At 38.5% G+C, this 17,840-nt stretch overlaps 1 protein-coding gene across 5 annotated transcripts in view; it reads left to right on the plus strand.

Annotated features, from left to right (window-relative positions):
* Nucleotides 1-17,840, plus strand: part of ARHGAP24 (Rho GTPase activating protein 24) — a 536,453-nt gene that overhangs the window by 138,170 nt on the left and 380,443 nt on the right. For 2 of the 5 annotated variants that reach the window (XM_045019052.1, XM_045019054.1), the window contains one exon: nucleotides 1,398-1,477. The exons of the other annotated variants lie outside the window; for them this stretch is intronic. The gene's annotated coding sequence lies outside the window, so the exon portion shown is untranslated. The remainder of the gene's footprint in view (nucleotides 1-1,397; nucleotides 1,478-17,840) is intronic. 5 annotated transcript variants of the gene reach the window in all.

The raw sequence follows: 17,840 nt of genomic DNA on the forward strand, positions 1-17,840 counted from the left end.
AGGAGTCCAACAGTACAGACAGCAGAGCGAGAAAGAAAAAATGAAACTAATGAATTTAAACAACTTTTCTAGATGCAAAAATAATGAAGCTCTAATGCCCGGTATTTTGGGACCTACTAAGGGCAAGCATTTAGTGCTGTCTCTCATTGGAATGCTAGGAATCCTCCCCTCTCCAGGAGTATAAGGCTCCCATTACATCCTATGCAGTGTCATGAGACAACAGACCTTAAATCTATCAGCATGCAGGAGTGAATATTGCTCATCCTGCACCTCTGACCAGAGTATTTGTAGGGATGCAATGCTGTCATTCAGAAAGAAGAGTCAAACATTTCTTTAAAAGGTTGAGTTAAAACAAACAAAACATAGGTGTTTGGAATGCTGTAATAAATTCTGAAAGATTAGTGCTAGGGTGACCAGATGTCCTGATTTTATAGGGACAATCACGATATTTGGGGCTTTGTCTTATTTAGGTGCCTAATTACACCCCACGCCCCATCCCGATTTTCACACTTGCTATCTAGTCAGCCTAATTAGTGGTCAGAGAGCAGGTAAAGTGCAGTTTAACACTTTTGTATAGTAGGGCTACCCACATCATAAATATAAGCTTATATTGAAAATACTTTGGCCCTATCTACACTACAAATGCAGCTATATCAGGAGAGCCTGACACCATATTTTGTTGTGTAGAAAAGCCCTTTTCCAGTTCCATAACTGCCCAAACCTGTTCTTTAGGTTGGTTAAGGAATACAGTTGTGGTTCTGTTACAAAATTACCACCAGGTCCTCTGATAGTATGTAGTATGGATGAGCCCCAGAACTGTATAAAAGGATCAGATGTGTTTAATGCATGACATCTCAGAGGGAAAAAAACTCATCTTCAATTCACCATTCTACACCTAGAAAGGTACTGTTGATGATATCTGATCATTCATTGTTGGGATCCCTTGAAATGCCTCAGCACAGCAAGTGAACTGAAGGTGGAGAGACGGTGACAGCTTAGTTTTCAATGTTATTGGTGTAAATTAGACCATGAGGGGTCTAACACAGAGTGTAATCAAGAATCACAAAAATCTTGAAATATAGTTTGTGGACATTTAGTTGTTCTTAGTAAGCCTCTTGACCTGATTGCAGCACTTTAGTGCTGTATTTTGAATGTCGGGCATTGTATGATACCCTTGGTTGTACTTTCTGAAACAAAGGGTGAATGTTAATGGGATTGATCTAGCTAAATCCATGTACAGTGCTCTGACAACTTGCCTTTAATCCTTCCAAACATACACATGTAGCTGAGTTGGCTTTTGCCGCTGCAAATCTTGGTTTTTCAAGCTTAGTGTTTTAGCAAGTTGACTATCTATTGGTTTTTCAGTTCACTGACCACAAGATTTTTTATTGTTTCAGAAATGGTTTCAGTGTGTAGAAGAGGACTTTCATATTGGTGTAATGCTTGAGACATCTATTTAGTCTATCTATATCCTGTGGTAAGTCATTATCTCTCTGTGCTTTTTGTAGTTGTTTTGACCTTTTAAAAATGTTCCAAAATATGTATTTTGATTTAATTGAAACTTCATATATAGCTTCAAGCATTGAACACACAACTCACATATTAACACATTTTCTTGCTACAATCTATAGCATGTGTATGATTTTTGAAGATGTAATCCTTTGACTTCACTGAAGTCAATGAGAGCTTGGAGGCACTCTCATTTTTGCAGAATCAAGTGATTTCAGCCTATCAAACTGTATCCCATCTTCCAGTTAAATTTTAGGGCATTCTTTAGGGTAGCCACACTGAGTTTTCTGAGATTGCCGCCTCATTCCAGCATATTATTTTTAAGATTGTGATCTTATAAAACTTATAAATCTAGTCACTGTCTTACATTGTCATTATTTTGAGGCCTCCTGCTTTTGTTCATAGTAGGTTCTTAATCTCCACACAAGATTTGCTTTCATGAGGAAAGATATTAGCACAAAATGCTCAAAAGCATCTAAGTGACGTAACAGCTTTTGAAAATGGGATTTAGGCTTAAGACCCATTGAAAGTCATTTAAGTGCTTTGAAAAATTTTGTCCATTTGTGTTTAACATAGTGCTTATTTTCTCTATGGACTCAGCCCAGAAAGGTGGTGAGCATTGCTTCTCTCTTGATGGAACAAATGACAAAATTAGCAAACAGTGAGATGGAAATCTATAGAATTACACCAGGATTAAATTAGGTCCAGGATATCCATGAAAGTCTAGGAAAAATGATGCCATTGATATAAATGCAAGATTTGTTTGACGTCTGCGTCTTTACCCCTGCTAATCTCTAGGGTGTTTAGGCCAAGAAGGACTAAGCTATGTTATTGCAATGAAGGAAAATATTACTTTCAAGTGATACTTCAAAAGAAATGATGTATGACAAACTACTGAACTTTAAAGTTATATCATAAGATGTATATAAAAGTAAATATATGGTTTAGCACAACCTCCACTATTTCAGTTCTGTTATGTTTGGGCTTTCTAGCACAGGGCCTAGCGTACAGGGCCCACTATATGAGTGTCCCAATCAATTGGACAATATTAGAGTGTTGCAATGAAAACATAATTTTAGAAATTAAGAAATTATATATAAAGCAAATATTTTCCCCAGGACATAAGGCAACACTTGTAATATGCTAATCTGTTTGTAAGTATTCATCCAAAGTGTGGAATGTCTCCTTGTGGTGTGGACTCCTTTCTGATTGAGGACTGCTAATTTGCATCCTATGCTGTGGGAATGTTCTATAGCATGGCTAATTAAAAGTGCTGTTGCGAAATTCTTTGTTCTTGCAGGTTCATTTCACAACTTAAATGTAATTTTAATATTGCTTCTTTGCATTTAAAATGTTAGAGTGTTAAGAGGGATAGCTCAGTGGTTTGAGTATTGGCCTGCTAAACCCAGGGGTTGTGAGTTCAATCCTTGAGGGGGCCACTTAGGGATCTGGGGCAAAAATTGGTCCTGCTAGTGAAGGCAGGGGGCTGGACTCAATGACCTTTCAAGGTCCCTTCCAGCTCTAGGAGATTGGTATATCTCCAATTATTACCTTTAATATTCAGGAAAATGTATAGTGTCCAGCAGTAAAGAATAATCTGATGTCAGAGGCACTGTTAAAATATTCATCCTGAGCACTACAGCAGAAAGTTTCAAGAAGTCAATTTACAGCTACCATGGGAATGATGACTACATTAACTAGACTAGTTTTTCTTCCCTTACAAGACTGTTAACCTGCTTCTCCTGATGCTGTTGTACTTTGTATTCTCCTGTGATTGGCCTGCTCTCATATTCTGATTTCAAGACATGGGTCAGCCCTCCAGCAATTCAGGTCATCATTGAGAGGAAATTCACAAGGCAGAGAGTACAGATGCAAGCTTTGTGACCATCCAAAAGTTTTGAGCAATCCATAAATTTTGTGTGCATTCAAAAGAATGGGCTGGATTGCAATGAGTCATGAGGAAAACCCAAGAGAATGGTTTAAAAAGAGGTTTACTGAAAAGTTAAAAACAGCCTATATAAATCCTGTTTTGACATGGCAACTAAACTCTCTGAAATAATTTTTAAAAGGTCAAACAAAATATGCATGATGCAAAAGAAAGATGGTTTTAAATTGTAAACTCAAAACATGCCCAGAAGGAAGCTGACTGTTTGACCCTGACAGGTATAACACAAGTGTGAATTAGTCACTGATAACCTCAGGCAAAACAGAGGCTGCTAATTTTGTCCATTGGCTGATTTATGTTTAATGTTCTTTCTGCTACATTCCATTCAAGTTCTTACCACCTTAATTAATTGACATAGCCAGTTTGTACTGTCCAATGTCTTTACAGCCAGAGGCAATAGAACAAAACACAAAACTTGTAAAAGCTCTGGTTTGCAGTCTGTGGAAAACAATATACTGTATTTTAAATAGTCTAAACTGGATTAATATTCTGAAAGTCAATATTACATATACATAGCTCCATAAAATTAGACAGAAAGTGAAACTGGATCACAGTTATTGCAGCTGTTTCTTGTATTTATAAAGCTTCCAGCAGCATGTACTCAATTTAAGGGCTGCAGTTTCATCACTGTGCTTGTTTGTCTTTCAGGAGAGTTAAAACATGAATATCCAGTGGGGCGCTGCATTATGTTTGAGTCTCAGTGTAAATGCACTTGAACATATTCCCCTGAAATTTTGGAATATTGAGTATTGATGAGCCTGTTTTGAATCTTGGCATTGATATGACTTACATTTGAATATATCAATCTCATTCCACTGACATATGAAGACCCAGAGTAGAAAATGAATTGGAGTCTCCTGAATGTTAATCTAACTACAAAGTGGAAAATCATTTTTTTTGCCTTGAATCACTTAGCAATGACCTTGAAGCCTTGAAGATCTGTCTCTTCCTCCAAATTATTGAAAAGGAACCTTCCCTGGTGTGTCGGGCGGGGGGAGGAAAAGGGGGAGAGGTTCCTGTCATCTGAGTCATATCAGGTCTCAGGAATGCCTCCAATAGCAGTGCTCTGTTATAGTCCAAAGAGCGTTCAGTGGACCTTACCCTTGCACATGAATTTCCATCCACCTCTAGATCTTCACATGTCTCAGGGCTGGTGACTGTCTGGAAAGTTGTTAACTAGAATGAATAGCACTTGCAATAGCAACCTAGGTCAGGTTGTAACCTGCACCAATTTCACCTCCTCAGTGAGGGGCTGACAGTTAAAACTGATAAGAGAGTTCAAATTAGGTTAAAACAGCAACCTTTATCAATAAACAGAACCATTAAACTAGCTAATGACAAGCCCTGCAGATGAACCTTTCCAGTGGTAGCTGTTCCAGGCTGGCTGAACAAATAGGAGTCTGATACAATAGAACTTTTAGTGACTGTTCTTTGTTTGCCTGACATTTCAGATTTGTGATGGGCAAAACATACTGTGCCCTCTCAGCTCTTTCCAGTACAGTGCCCAAACAAACACAATAAGATAAGATGGATTTGGAGCAGATAAAATAAATAAGAGAAATGATTGAAAGTAGTCATTCATGCATCTGTGTTGTGTTTTCCTAAACTTTTTGAATGGCACAGCCAGTGCACACCTGAAGACCACTCGGGTCACTTCATTGGGTGAAAACATGGAACAACTTAGATATGGGAGGGGCATGCCCAGGGGACCAGTAATGGGTTATAGGAGTTATCAACTCAGTAACATGGTCAAATCCAGCCTTCGGTCAGTAATGGCTGAGAGTTATTGCCATATTATGTTTGGTTAGCTGTGTGAAATAGGTTTCAGTCCAATTCTTAAAGCACATGTCCACAGAACAAAATCCGTGTCCACGACAGGCTTAATTAGCATCCTCGTTGGAAGTCTCACCAGAAGAAGCCAGTGGTGGTAATATTTGAGTAATTCCTGCTCTTCAAGAGCCATATTGTGACTTTAAGCTGCAGCTTATTATGAGTGGGGAGCAAAGAGGCCATCAAGCAACCGGAATCTTGGGAGGAATTCTAGCTGACTCAGCCAGAATTCTTTTGGAGGAGTGGATGGTAGGATGGAGTGGGAAACTCTTTTACAAGGCAGCCTCACGTTTCTTTCTGGGTTGGCTCTGATGGATGTTGTAGGAGAAGTTGGGGCCACAATTCCCCTACTTGTGGGCCTAGATTGCCAAGACAGCTAACATGGAACTTCAGCTCTCTTCGTGGGTGAGGATAAGAGAATCAAACTGGACAATGATGACTGACTGATAGGAGGTGGCAGGGAGTACATAGTCTAGATTGTGTGAGGCAAAGTAAACAATAGCTTGGTTTTCTTTTTTTAAAAGAGAGTGTAGCCAAGGAGTAGCATTGACTTGAAGGAACATAAAACATGGATTTCAAGAGGACTGAGGAGATGAGGTGGGGGTAAAAGTAGGAAGTCTTAAAGTAAGGAATGAAAGAGAGAAGGATATTCTCAGCTTCCAAAATTCCCCCTTGTATTTACTCTTCTCTTCCACATTAGAAATCGTTCCCTCCTCAAATCACACTGAGGGAACAAGGATTAAATGTGTATTTCATTGCTCATTTACAGCAGTTGTGACAACATCAGGAAGATCTAGTTAGAATGTGGCTTTGTACATCTGGCTTCCCCTACAGGACTCAAATTTTGCTTTCTTCAGGGGTCACCTTTGGATTACTAGGCTCACAGTTTTGGGTCTTTATTTTCAACAGAAACAAGATAATGATAAATCAGAGGTTTTCCAATAGAAGGATGATGGAGGTAAAACTTATGAAGACCAGATAGGGCATTTAATGTGTACGTTACAGAGATGATTGCCTTCCAGACAGATGGCGGGTTTTCAGGGCTATGTGGGTGTGGTGTGCCTTGATTGGGCTATCTCCTCGCTCAAGGCAGGTGTGGGTGCTCTATGACTGACACAGCTAGGTCCTTGCCGTGGATTTGCTGTGCATCCTGAACGTTATCACGGCTGAGACTCAGACTGGGACCATCAGAATCAGTAAGATCAGCAGGCAGCAGCTCTGTCAGATGAGTCAAAATGGAGTCTCCCTCAAGCTAAACCAGGCAGAGCTGAGCTGTTTGTCTCAGCTGGAAGTTGCTCTTTGCATATCCTAGTAGGTTTCAATTTGAATTTCTGTCTGTACAAAGTAAAGATTCCCTTGGCGTCTGTTTTACAGACCCCTTAGGGGTCAGTTATAAATATACTTGCATTTTTCAATCTCATACAGAAAGGAAATTGTATGTTCCCATTAATTCTCAAGTTTGTTGCATTGGATGTGCATGCGGTGTGGGAGAGTAATCAAAGTAAATGTTCCTTTTACATTTTTTTTATTTACCATTTGTGCTTGTGAAGGCTTCAGGCTAAGTACTCTGCATTTCCCATACAGCAGCAGTCAGGGCAGGACACTTCTGAACATTGCCTTACCAATGATTTCAGCCCCCAGTTTAGAAGGGAGGGAGATTACCTTAAAAATCAGGAGAAATGATCTGGCCTCCATGCCACATCAGACAAAACTCTCTCCTGGGAAGGGGCTGCCCACTGTAGGCAATTGTACTAATCTATGAATAGTAGGTCTGTAACATTGGATTTGTTTTGAGGAGGAGGAAGAGAGCTGAAGGTCAACAAACTCATTTTAGTCCTCGCCCTACTCACTGAAGGTGTTCGAATAACAGTGTCAGGGCGAAAGTTCAGCCTGTTAAACTTGCAGGCTGCTGCGTGTACACTTGGTTTGTGCAAGAGTTAGTTGTAAGCCAGATCAACTGCTGCCTGACAGACAAATTGAACCAGATCAGAAAACATTTGGTAGACCTCTTACATTTCTACTTATTGTGAAGCAACATTAATAGGATGAAAAGGTTCTAGCTATAGGACAAATATGTTGGTCTCTCTTCATTTAGTAGTCTCCAGTGGCAAACCATTTGATTTTAATTACAGATGAAACTTTTTTGAATGCCTTGGTTAGTTATCACTTTCAATTTTTAAAAAAACTTCTTGCATACACTTTATTCACAGCTGAAAGCACTATATCTGGCAATTCTGCTTATAGTTACTGTGCCATTTAAAAAACAGGCTATTCAATAGATTTGTTTTTTGTGTGCTGCTGGGATTTACTACTTTGGTGGTAGTGCTCAAATTAGGTTAGATCTAAATAACTTGCCACTGCTAATTTAACCAGGAAGAAAAGCAGGGAAGAGGATAGTCACATAAAACACAAGATTTGATATTAGATCACTGTTTCTATACCATGCCCTGCCACAGACTCTATGTGAAATTGTTTCAGGGTTTTGTAGGAGGGGCCTTAGACACTTTACTGATGTCTTTCACTCTTTCCCTTGCAGAAATGAGTAAATTGTTGCAATTGACTGCATTAAATGGCTGGAAATTGAATCTAGACAAGGTCAGACTGAAAATAAGGTGCAAGTTTTTTACAGTGAGGGTAATTACCATTGGAACAATTTACCAAGGGCTGTGGTGGATTCTTCATCACCTGCAATTTTAAAATCAAGATTGGATGTTTTTCTAAAAGGTCTGCTCTAGTTCAAACAGGAATTATTTTGAGGAAGTCCTATGGCCTGTGTTATGCAGAAGGTCAGACTAGATGATCACGGCAGCCCTTTCGGGCCTTAGGCTTTAAGACCTTGACCAAAAAAGAAGTGCCACAATGACTAAACTCCAGCTGTGTTATTCATACATCCCTTTGTTTCCCTTTCCACATCAAATTTAATCTGTGTTTTCTTGTAAAGGAAATGTGATGAGTGGTGTAAAGATGGGTATAGCAACCAGCATCGAACTTGAATGCAGGTTGCAAGAGGGAAAAGTTTGGGTGAGATATCAAGAAACCAGTCTACGTGCAAATGGCTGGAATGCTGTAAATAGCTGTCTTAAGAAAGAGCCAATGTAATGTTAGAAACACGGAGTCCTCTTATGCTGTTACCCAGCATGCAGTGCATGAAACTAGAGAGACTAAAAGTACAGAGAATTGCTTCTGAATTGCCATTACACTCTGGGAATTGGTTGGCTTCTTTAAAATGTATTTATTTCTTTATTTTTGTGCCTTTGTTATAGAAATGGAATATGTTCCATTTTATCTTTCATTGTTTGACAGAAAAATAAGTTAGCAATCCTGGTTATCTGTAAACTCTCTAGAATGGGTTACTATTTAATGAAAGAGACAAAAGTTAAACTCTAGGGTCTACCTTTCAGTCACTTTCAGAAAGGCCTCTGAATTCCACTATGAAATGCAATGCAGGTGTTACTATGGTAACTTTTAAATGTATGAGTATATTGGTACATGAAACTACGCTTCAGTGGCTAGTGAGCCAATTAATTCTGGTTGTGTGTGATAGCACTTATGGCTTAGCAATACCCTGAACTCGGCTGCTTATTTACTTAGGCTCCTAGGTGACTTGGGTGCTTTTCTGAAAATTTTGCCCATTGAGTAGTACCCTCTTACATGAGCAGTCCCAGGAAGTGAGTAAGTTAAGTAACATGAGTAAAGCTGGCACAATCTGGTCTTAAATGAAATAGCAATGAGAAAAGCAATACAGTAATGGATTTTAGCGAGATTTAAAAAAAATTGACTGTTTATTCTAGATTATTACTCTTCTAGACTTTCTTGTAAACTTTCAGAAGTAACAGCTTCCAAAAGAAAGTTCATGCTTTACACAGATCAATAGCAGGCAAGTGAGAGATCTGTGTGATGGCTAGGGATGGTGTTGGTCACTTTTCTCAATGTGTTCGCAAGCAAGTTTCATTGTTGACACTGGATCTCAAGGGCTGCTGGAAGACTTGCACATCTGTTTTTCTCCTCAGTTTAACCCTTTCAGTTATTTGTTTTCAGTGCAATATGACACTAATTGAGGCAGTTCACTGTACACGTTTCTCAGCTGCTGGCATTACCTCAAACAGAGAACTCAGTGTTAGAAAAATGTTGAGGCTTGACAGGATTGAGCCCCAGTAGTTCAAATTGTGCCTCTCCTAATAGCTCAGACCAATTTTGAAAATGAGTGATGATTGGTGGGCGTGTGGGTTGATAGCTTTTTCTGCAGTCCATTGTCCGGATTGATCCCCTCAAACAGCCCTCCGGATCCTGGCTTTGTCTGGCCACCTATATAGTACCTTCAGAAATTAACTTCTGCCTCAGGGTTGTGGTATCTTTGGAGAAGTCCATGGGGGGCCTGATTATAAGACCTTCAAGATGGGCATCTCACTACCAGATCCTAAAAAAAACCAACCCTACTTGAAGATGGAGACATTGTGGGAGGGTCTTGCTGCTATCCACTCCAGTTTGAATGTCTGGGCTTAGGGGTTCTTCAACCCCAGTGAGCTCTAATTTTTCCCAGATGACCACTCCATGTCAACTGTTTAGGTCGGCTTCTCAGGCTGGGACCTACTCATTCCCTTGGCTTTTTCCCCAGTGGTTATTCTCACTAGGAAACTCTCCTCAGTTATACCACTCCACTACCTACGTCAGTGGGGTGGATGGTTGGGGAGAGAAACTCCTGCCGCTATCGTTGGGGTTGTGTGGGTGACCCTGGAGTAGCTCTGCACTGGCCACTGCCTCAGAATTTGACAAGTACCCTGTGGATGAATAACCTGGCTCGGCTTTGGAGCTCTAGCTAATCTGAGTATACCCCGTGTTTGAACCACAGCTAGCCCCTGAGAGAGTTGTGCAGTACAAGCTTTGAACAGGTAAGGGAAAAGCTTATAGTCTGTGGAGAAATGATGAGACACAGCAAACTTGTGGGGTTAGATTTTCAAATATAGGCACATACCCTGGGGCATATACAATGTACCGAACATTGTGTATTTGTGCAAATAAATTAGTGTTGTGCAAATGCACGTGTCTAAGCTTGAAAATCTGGCCAGAGAAATGAGGCAATTGAATATTTAGTCACTGGCTATTTTTTAAAAGAAAGTCTTAAGTCCATAGTGTTAGCTCTAATGTCTTTAAGAAATTCAATATTCTTTTCTTGTGAGATTTCCAGACCCAAAGAAGTTTGTGAATTTAGAATATATTTTAGATAACTTACTTAACCTAAGACCTGAAATCTTATTAGTTTCATTAATTTTCTATAAAACATCCCTCCTCCAAATGTAATATTCAGCAGAAATACTCCAAAACACTGTAGCAATAATAACCCTTTGCACCGAGAGAGCCATGCCAGTGCATCACAATATCTCAGTGATATTAGAGATGTGAGGTGTTCATAGAGAATGATTTATTATCATTGAATAGTCAAATATATCCCCTTTTTCTGTTTAACCCCCCCACCCAAAAAACGTCAATGAATAGCATTTTTCTGAATGTGGTTATTAAAAATGATTTGACCAATATGTGCTGTGAATATGGAATATTTTGAATTTGCTATTTGAACAGTTGGTGGTTGTTTGGCTTGGTTCTGTTAGTTGGTTGGTTGAGTGATTAAACTTTTATTAAGCAAGAGAGAAGTTTTGATTCTGGGAGCAGGTAGGAGCAGTTTATGGAGAGGAGATTAGAGCTGGGCAAATGAAATTAAGGAATTATAGGTTTCTAAAAATTTTTCCTGCCTGGACCACATAAGTTTTTGCCTGAGACACCGATACTAGAAAAATTGAGCTATGTTACTATTGGTTGAGATCAGACTTACTATTTTTTTCATCACATTCACATAAAAATTCCATCTGAGTAGTTTATATTTCCGTCCCTCCTCCATCGTTAATATGTCATCCTAGTTGAAAAGGCTACTGGCATACCTTTTTTTGGTCACTTAATTACCTTAGTAAAAAGACTTGCATTAAGGCTTTCAGTCCACACAGTCCCAAATGTGCTGTGGTACACAATGTATCTCAGCTCAGCTACAACAATGTACAATACATCCACCAACTGCATTTATTGAGTTCTGCGATTTCCATTTTCTGTCACTGGTCACCATTTTGCATGGTCATTAAAACAAGTGTGTGTACAGGCCCAGTTCTAATTTGAAAAGATATGATTGTGTCCTATGAATGATCTCTGTGCCAGGGCCTTGAGTATTTCTACAAATCTATTCCTTGACTCTGTTAATGTTAATCATAGTCTGAAAAGCTCTACCAAATAAGTACATTATATTTACTGACCTTTAGTTTGTCTGTCACCAAGCTCATTGCCATAGTTTATGTGAGTATTTACATCTGATGTCCTTTTCTGATGGATTCCAGGAAAAGACTTGCGTGAACATTTTATATTCACATGTAAATAAACATATTCACACACAATCATCTTTCAAATGTTTTTGCAAAGAAAACCATGTTCTCTGCATGAATGTTCACAGAAAATAAATAAAACTCAATACAACTGAAACAAAATCAATTTAAAATTCAATAGAATGCTTGTAGAAATAGTTCTTACTATTCACCCAATTCTGTTACTTTGGCAAGTATTACTGCACTCATTTACAAATTGATGAGCTGAGGCTAGATGAGCCCAAATTTTCATTAGCATCCACTAGTTAAGGGTGCCTTAGTTTTGGGGTGTCTAATATGAGACAGCAAGGGCCTCATTTTGATTTTCAAAGTGCTGAGCACCGGTAGCTCATAACTGGAGTTGTGGATGCTCAGCATCTCTGAAAATCAGGCTCTAGCGGAGTAAAAATTGGGAACCAAGTGAACAGTTATGAAAATAGACTCCCATCAGTTTACCTAAGAAATTATAATGTATTAATGAGGATGTAAATTAATGTTAAGACCACTGCTGTAGCACACTGTTAGTGAGTTGGATCCCTGTTTTTTAATATATAAAAAAGCCATGCCTACATTGAGTAGGGTCTGCATTGTTTGGCACCATAAATGGAGTTTTTCCTCTTTCTTTCACCTCAAACCTGCCAGAAGTTGCTAGGGATTACTGCTGGGAACAAAATAAGTTAGTCAATAAAGAAAGATGCAAGCAGCTGTTGCTCTGGTGTGTGAATGTTTTAAATTCTGGGAGTTGGAATGCAGGTTGTTATGGATTCTCTTCTACAGAGTTATTTCAGTGGTGCAGAGAGCAGCTGGTGAGGTTAGGAGCATGTTTCACTCTCTGGTGGCTGCCAAGTACATGCTGTATTAAAGGTGAAGTGTGTGCTGGGAAACAGATTTCCTCAGAGTTAACCCTTCTTATCAGATACCTTCACAATTAAGACCAGGGTTAAATGTTTTCTATTGCTTATGTGAATTAAACATCATGTAACATAAATAACATTGAAAATATTCTTTAATAAATTTGAGTTGTTTCTGAAAGTTAGAGGTCAAGCAGAGCAGAGCAATGAGATGTGTTTATCCAGAGGTAAAAGTATAGTATAATCAGGCACATTCTGTCCCAACAGTGACCTAAATAATATAAAGGGACATTCTTTTCTTCATTCCTCCCCCAACTTTCCAGAGAGCTGGTGGAGGATCCAGCCTGTCATTCTTGTGCAAAATGTTTATTGTACCAATGGACACTTGCAGCTAATACATTATCAAAGGAAGATGTCTCAAAGTATCAGAGTTGAACTTGGAGTTCTCTGCCCAGATTCCCAAATGAGTCCAGGCTCATTATCAAATAATGGCAACAGAAATACTGCTATACACACAAGAAACCAGGATCCATTGTTATATAGCGTATCAGAGACTTGGTGAGAAGTCTCATTACTATAATATTGGTATTGAGGGGTATAGCTTTTGCAACACCTCCCCCGAACAATACATCAAGAATATATACGCTTGTTCTGAGGTCGAGAAGGAGTCTGGATAAAGCTAAATGGGTTAAATTATGCAATGATAGACCATCAAACCAGAAAGACGAAGTGTATGAGGCATTTCTAGAACAAATAACAGAAATATCCAAACTACAAGACATGGTAGTAATGGGGGACTTTACGCAGACATCTACTGGAAAATAATACGTCAAAACAAAAAAATTCCAGTAAGTTCTTGCAATGTGCTGGGGAAAACTTTTTGCTCCAGAAAGTGGAGGGAGTAATTAGGGAGACAGCCATTTCTGACTTGATTCTAACCAACAGGGAGGAATTGGTAATGAATCTGAGGGTGCAAAGCAATTTGGGTGAAAGTGATCATAAAACGATAGATTTCATGATTCTAAGGAAGAAGTGAGACAGCAGAATAAGGACAATGGACTTTAAATAGCAAACTTTGGCAAACTCCGAGAACTGGTAGATAAGATCACATAGGAAGGATATGTATGGGGGGAAAAGGAGTTCAGGAGAGCTGGCAGTTTCTCAAGGCAACAATATTATGGACACAACTGCAAATTATCCCAATGTGAAGAAAAGATGCAAGGAACAGTAAGATATATCTACATCAGGTGCTCTTTAATGACCTCAAAATGGAATCCTACAAAAAGTGGAAACAGAGACAAATTGTGAAGGAGGAGTGGAGTACAAAGGAACAGTACAAGTATATGAAAGACTAAGGCAGGAAATGAGTTACATCTAACAAAAGACATAAAAGGCTATATGAAGAGGTTCTTTAAATACATTAGGAGAAAGAGAAAGACAAAGGAAACTATAGGTCCTCTACTTAGTGGGGAAAGAGCATTGTTAACTGATGACATCAAGAAAGCTGAGGTGCTTAATACCCATTTTGCTTCAGTCTTCACTAAAAAGGTTAATGGTGACCAGATACTTAACACAAGTAATGATAACAAGGTGCAAGGAACACAAGCCAAAATCAGTAAAGAACAGGGTCAAGAGTATTTAGATACATTAACAAGAGTCAGGATACTATGATGCCAATCAGATGTCATGCTTTGCAGCATCAAATAACATACTTTTCCCTCTAATAGCCTCAGAATATTTATTTTGTGCAAGTAAATTTCCTTTCACCATCTCCCATGCACATGCACCATATATTGCAAGCAGCTGAAAGCTGTATTTTCAGCCACTGAAAGGCTTTACTGATTACAGAGCTTTGTTTGGTAAGTGACAAGCCTGTCACTTCAAATTTTCAGGAGATGTCAAAATGTTAGTAAGTTGGTTAGCAACTGGTTTTTGGAAAAGAGGAACTTTCAAGAAAGTCTGTGACAACACCTGAAAGCAATGCTGAATTTATTTGTAGCGGGTCTTTATGTTCTTTGCAGCTTTAGCAATGTGTGCATATTTACTTGATGTTTTTATCTCCTCAAAGCTTCTCCAGCTTGTACAGACCTGGAGACTTTTGGATGAAGTTTGGATTTAAGTCCTTAAATCTTTGGATGTTAGATTTAGAATTTGGAGCCTTTTCTGATGATTCTTCTTGCATACAGGAATTTTTCTCTGTTCCCTGGGCTCAAAAGGACCCTTTCCCAAACCATCTCTGGTGAATCAGCCTGATGTTTTGTGCCCCCACTGACTTCAATGAGGTCACATAGAATCATAGAACGTAGGGCTGGAGGGGACCTCAAGAGGTCATCTACTCCATTCCCTGCACTGAGGCTGGATCAAGTATACCCAAAATGCTTTACATGTACAGTATTTAGTCAGATGCATTCTCTTTGGCCCTGATTCTTCACTGCCTTTCAGCCCATGTTATTATTTACACCCACACAATGTGGATGTGAAATGCTGCCTCTCACACTCAATTTGTAGAGATGTAAATGATGAAACAGGCTGCAAGGCAGTGGAGAATCAGGCTCAAAGACAGAGCAATCCTTTATATTCTTGTGGTGCAAGTGGTGTAGAAGCCTTTTAAAAGGTGAAGGGTGAGGGGAAAATAAAACCTCTGAAGTGAGAGCCAATGATAAATAAGAACACATCTGGACTCAAACTGGTATCATTGTAACCTACTATATTCTTCCTAAGCCCCATAAATACAGCTTGGGCTAAGCCCTGCCTATTGGTGTTTACATAGGACTCCTATTGAAGATATTTGGAAGTATTTGTTCTCCTGTTGTATTTTTGGCAAAAGTATCAGGGGAGGAACACAGGTGGGGTGGAAGTGAGGGAAAGAGAAGATGTGTGGCTAGAAAGGAAGAAACCAGGAGTCAAAGGCCTTGTCTGTGCTGGAAAAGTTGCACCAGTTTAATGGAACTGATGTAAACATGAACCTAGTTAAATGGATACAAATGCAAATGTAAATGCACTTAAACTGGCTTAACCCTTATGGATACAAACTAAATTGATTTAAGCAAAGCTTAAACAGGTTTGAGTGAGTCTACTTGATGCATTTGAAACAGTTTAATTAGATTGATTTTAAATCAGTTTAGCTGAATCAGTGTAACTTCTGTAGTATAGACAAGATCAAAGAAGAGGAGGACAGAGAGAACATTAGAAACACTAAAGTTATAGTATTGATGTTGCTGCTAATTTTACTAGCTAATCAAATGAAACTACAGTGTACTCTGGATAATATTGTGATTCAAAGCTGTGTAAAACGACAGGTCTTTACTTTGTGAATGTGGCAGTTGTACCTGTTTACTAAAAAAGTGGACATGTATCCTTGCTTGGGGTGGGGCATATTTATTCCATAGCTATTTTTGGCAATAATGTCATTAGTGAAAACTGTTTTCTGTGGAGAAAATGGGGAAAAAAATCTTCCCTTTTGTCTTGGCAAAAATTTGGCCTTTTCAGGAACGCATTCCAGGGTAAATTTACCACATTTTGTTTTAAATGTTTGCTTTCACAGTGAAAGCAAAACACAGAATTCTTATAAGGTGAAGTTACAGGGTCTGATCCTAAACTGGTGTGCATTAGGGTAACTGCATTGAAATCAATGGAGCTATGCCAATTTACACAAGCTGAGGTTCTGGCCTTTAACTGTGAAAATTTGCTCTCATTCACAAAATAGTGAGGCAAGAGAGGAAACCATAAAATATGTAACCTCTTCCTATGACAGCAGCAATTTTTTTTCACATAGCCATAGTAACAAAGGTTTTTATTCTAGGACCAGCAGGTTTGAACACTTGTAGCATATGGAAATGTTTCCAGATTAAGGGAATAAATGAAACAAGGATGGAGACTTGTAATTTACAGTAATGAGATATAAAGCTTTACAAGACTTTCTCATCCAGAAAGTTTATAATTAGAGTATCAACTTTCTTGTGGGAAATATTGCTTCTTTGTATAACTGAAAGGACAAATTCCTCACTAGTTCTGTCATCTGAGTTCTTGGTAGCTAGAATTAAATACAATTTTCAAGCGAGGGTTTAAAAAAAAGTCAGCAATGCTTGTTTGGAAAAAAAAGTGTTTCAGACCTACTAGAAATGTGTATTAAGTTCTAAATTACCAGTCTGAATCAATCTTTGATATAGAGACACACTTGAATCTTCTTGATTAATGTTTAATGCTAGTGTTAAGAAAGAAATTGAAACTGTCTTGAAGACATTTGCTTCTATAAACAAAGAGCATCAGAATGCTAAAAGGAGAAAAGTTACTTTAACTTAAAAAGTCAGTTAAAGATTGTCTTTGTGTAAGGACATAGTAGCATATAGTACATTGGCAGGAAACCCTGTAGCTCTCCCTTTAACCTGCTTTGCATAGGGAATGAGATTGACCACCCAGTTTAGAAATACACAGTCCATAGATGACAACTGTATATCCAAGTAGGATGTCTACCTGAACCTTTGTGGCTGTATCAAGGAATTGGCAGTTTCCTGGCAGTTGAGACTTCATTCCTGTAGCCCCTAAGACATCTGCTGCCTCCAAATTTGAATGTCTGGATTGGGTTGCTATTTATCCAATGTTTCTTCTAGAGACCAAAAAAAAAAAGTCTCTTGTGTTGAAGCTTTCAGCAGAATCTAAGATGTTTTAATTAAACACAGGTTTAAAAAAAATCAGAGCCTCCATATAAGCAAAAGACGTTTTATTTGCCAGGAGGAGAAAATGTCATGAGAATGAGCAGCTGTTACCATCCTAATTCAGTGAAATAATCTTCCTTCAGCATGACCTCTTTAGCTTTCTTCCTGTTGCAGGGTTCAATATAGGATATTAAAACTACATATTATCTAATATTAGTGAAAAAAAATCTTTGAATTCACAGGTTAATATCCATTAAAAAAATTACACTTTTGTCTGAAACTTGCTTACCAACTATTTTTACAAGTAAGATCTGAGAGAAGTGAAAGTTTAGAGAAAAATGCTGCTTTACTATTTTCATTTAATTTACTTTGTGCATTTGACAGTATTTGTGCATAGCTACTGTAGTTTCTTTTTTTCCTGTTTTGTGGAGTCAATTTCCCATGCCCGTCCGGGTTTCCCATACAGCAATAGAGGAGAGATAATCCTTTTAATAAACTGGAAAACATGACACTAAAACCACAAACATCATCAAAGGGACTCAGTGGCAAGTGCAATACTGTACCTGAATTTGCTTCTAACTCATTTTAAAATTTCACTAGCTTTCAAAATGGCTGTGTCCTTATAAATATGTTTACAGCACATTAATAA

Source organism: Mauremys mutica, chromosome 5 (assembly GCF_020497125.1).
Source record: "Mauremys mutica isolate MM-2020 ecotype Southern chromosome 5, ASM2049712v1, whole genome shotgun sequence".
Lineage (NCBI taxonomy): Eukaryota > Metazoa > Chordata > Testudines > Geoemydidae > Mauremys > Mauremys mutica.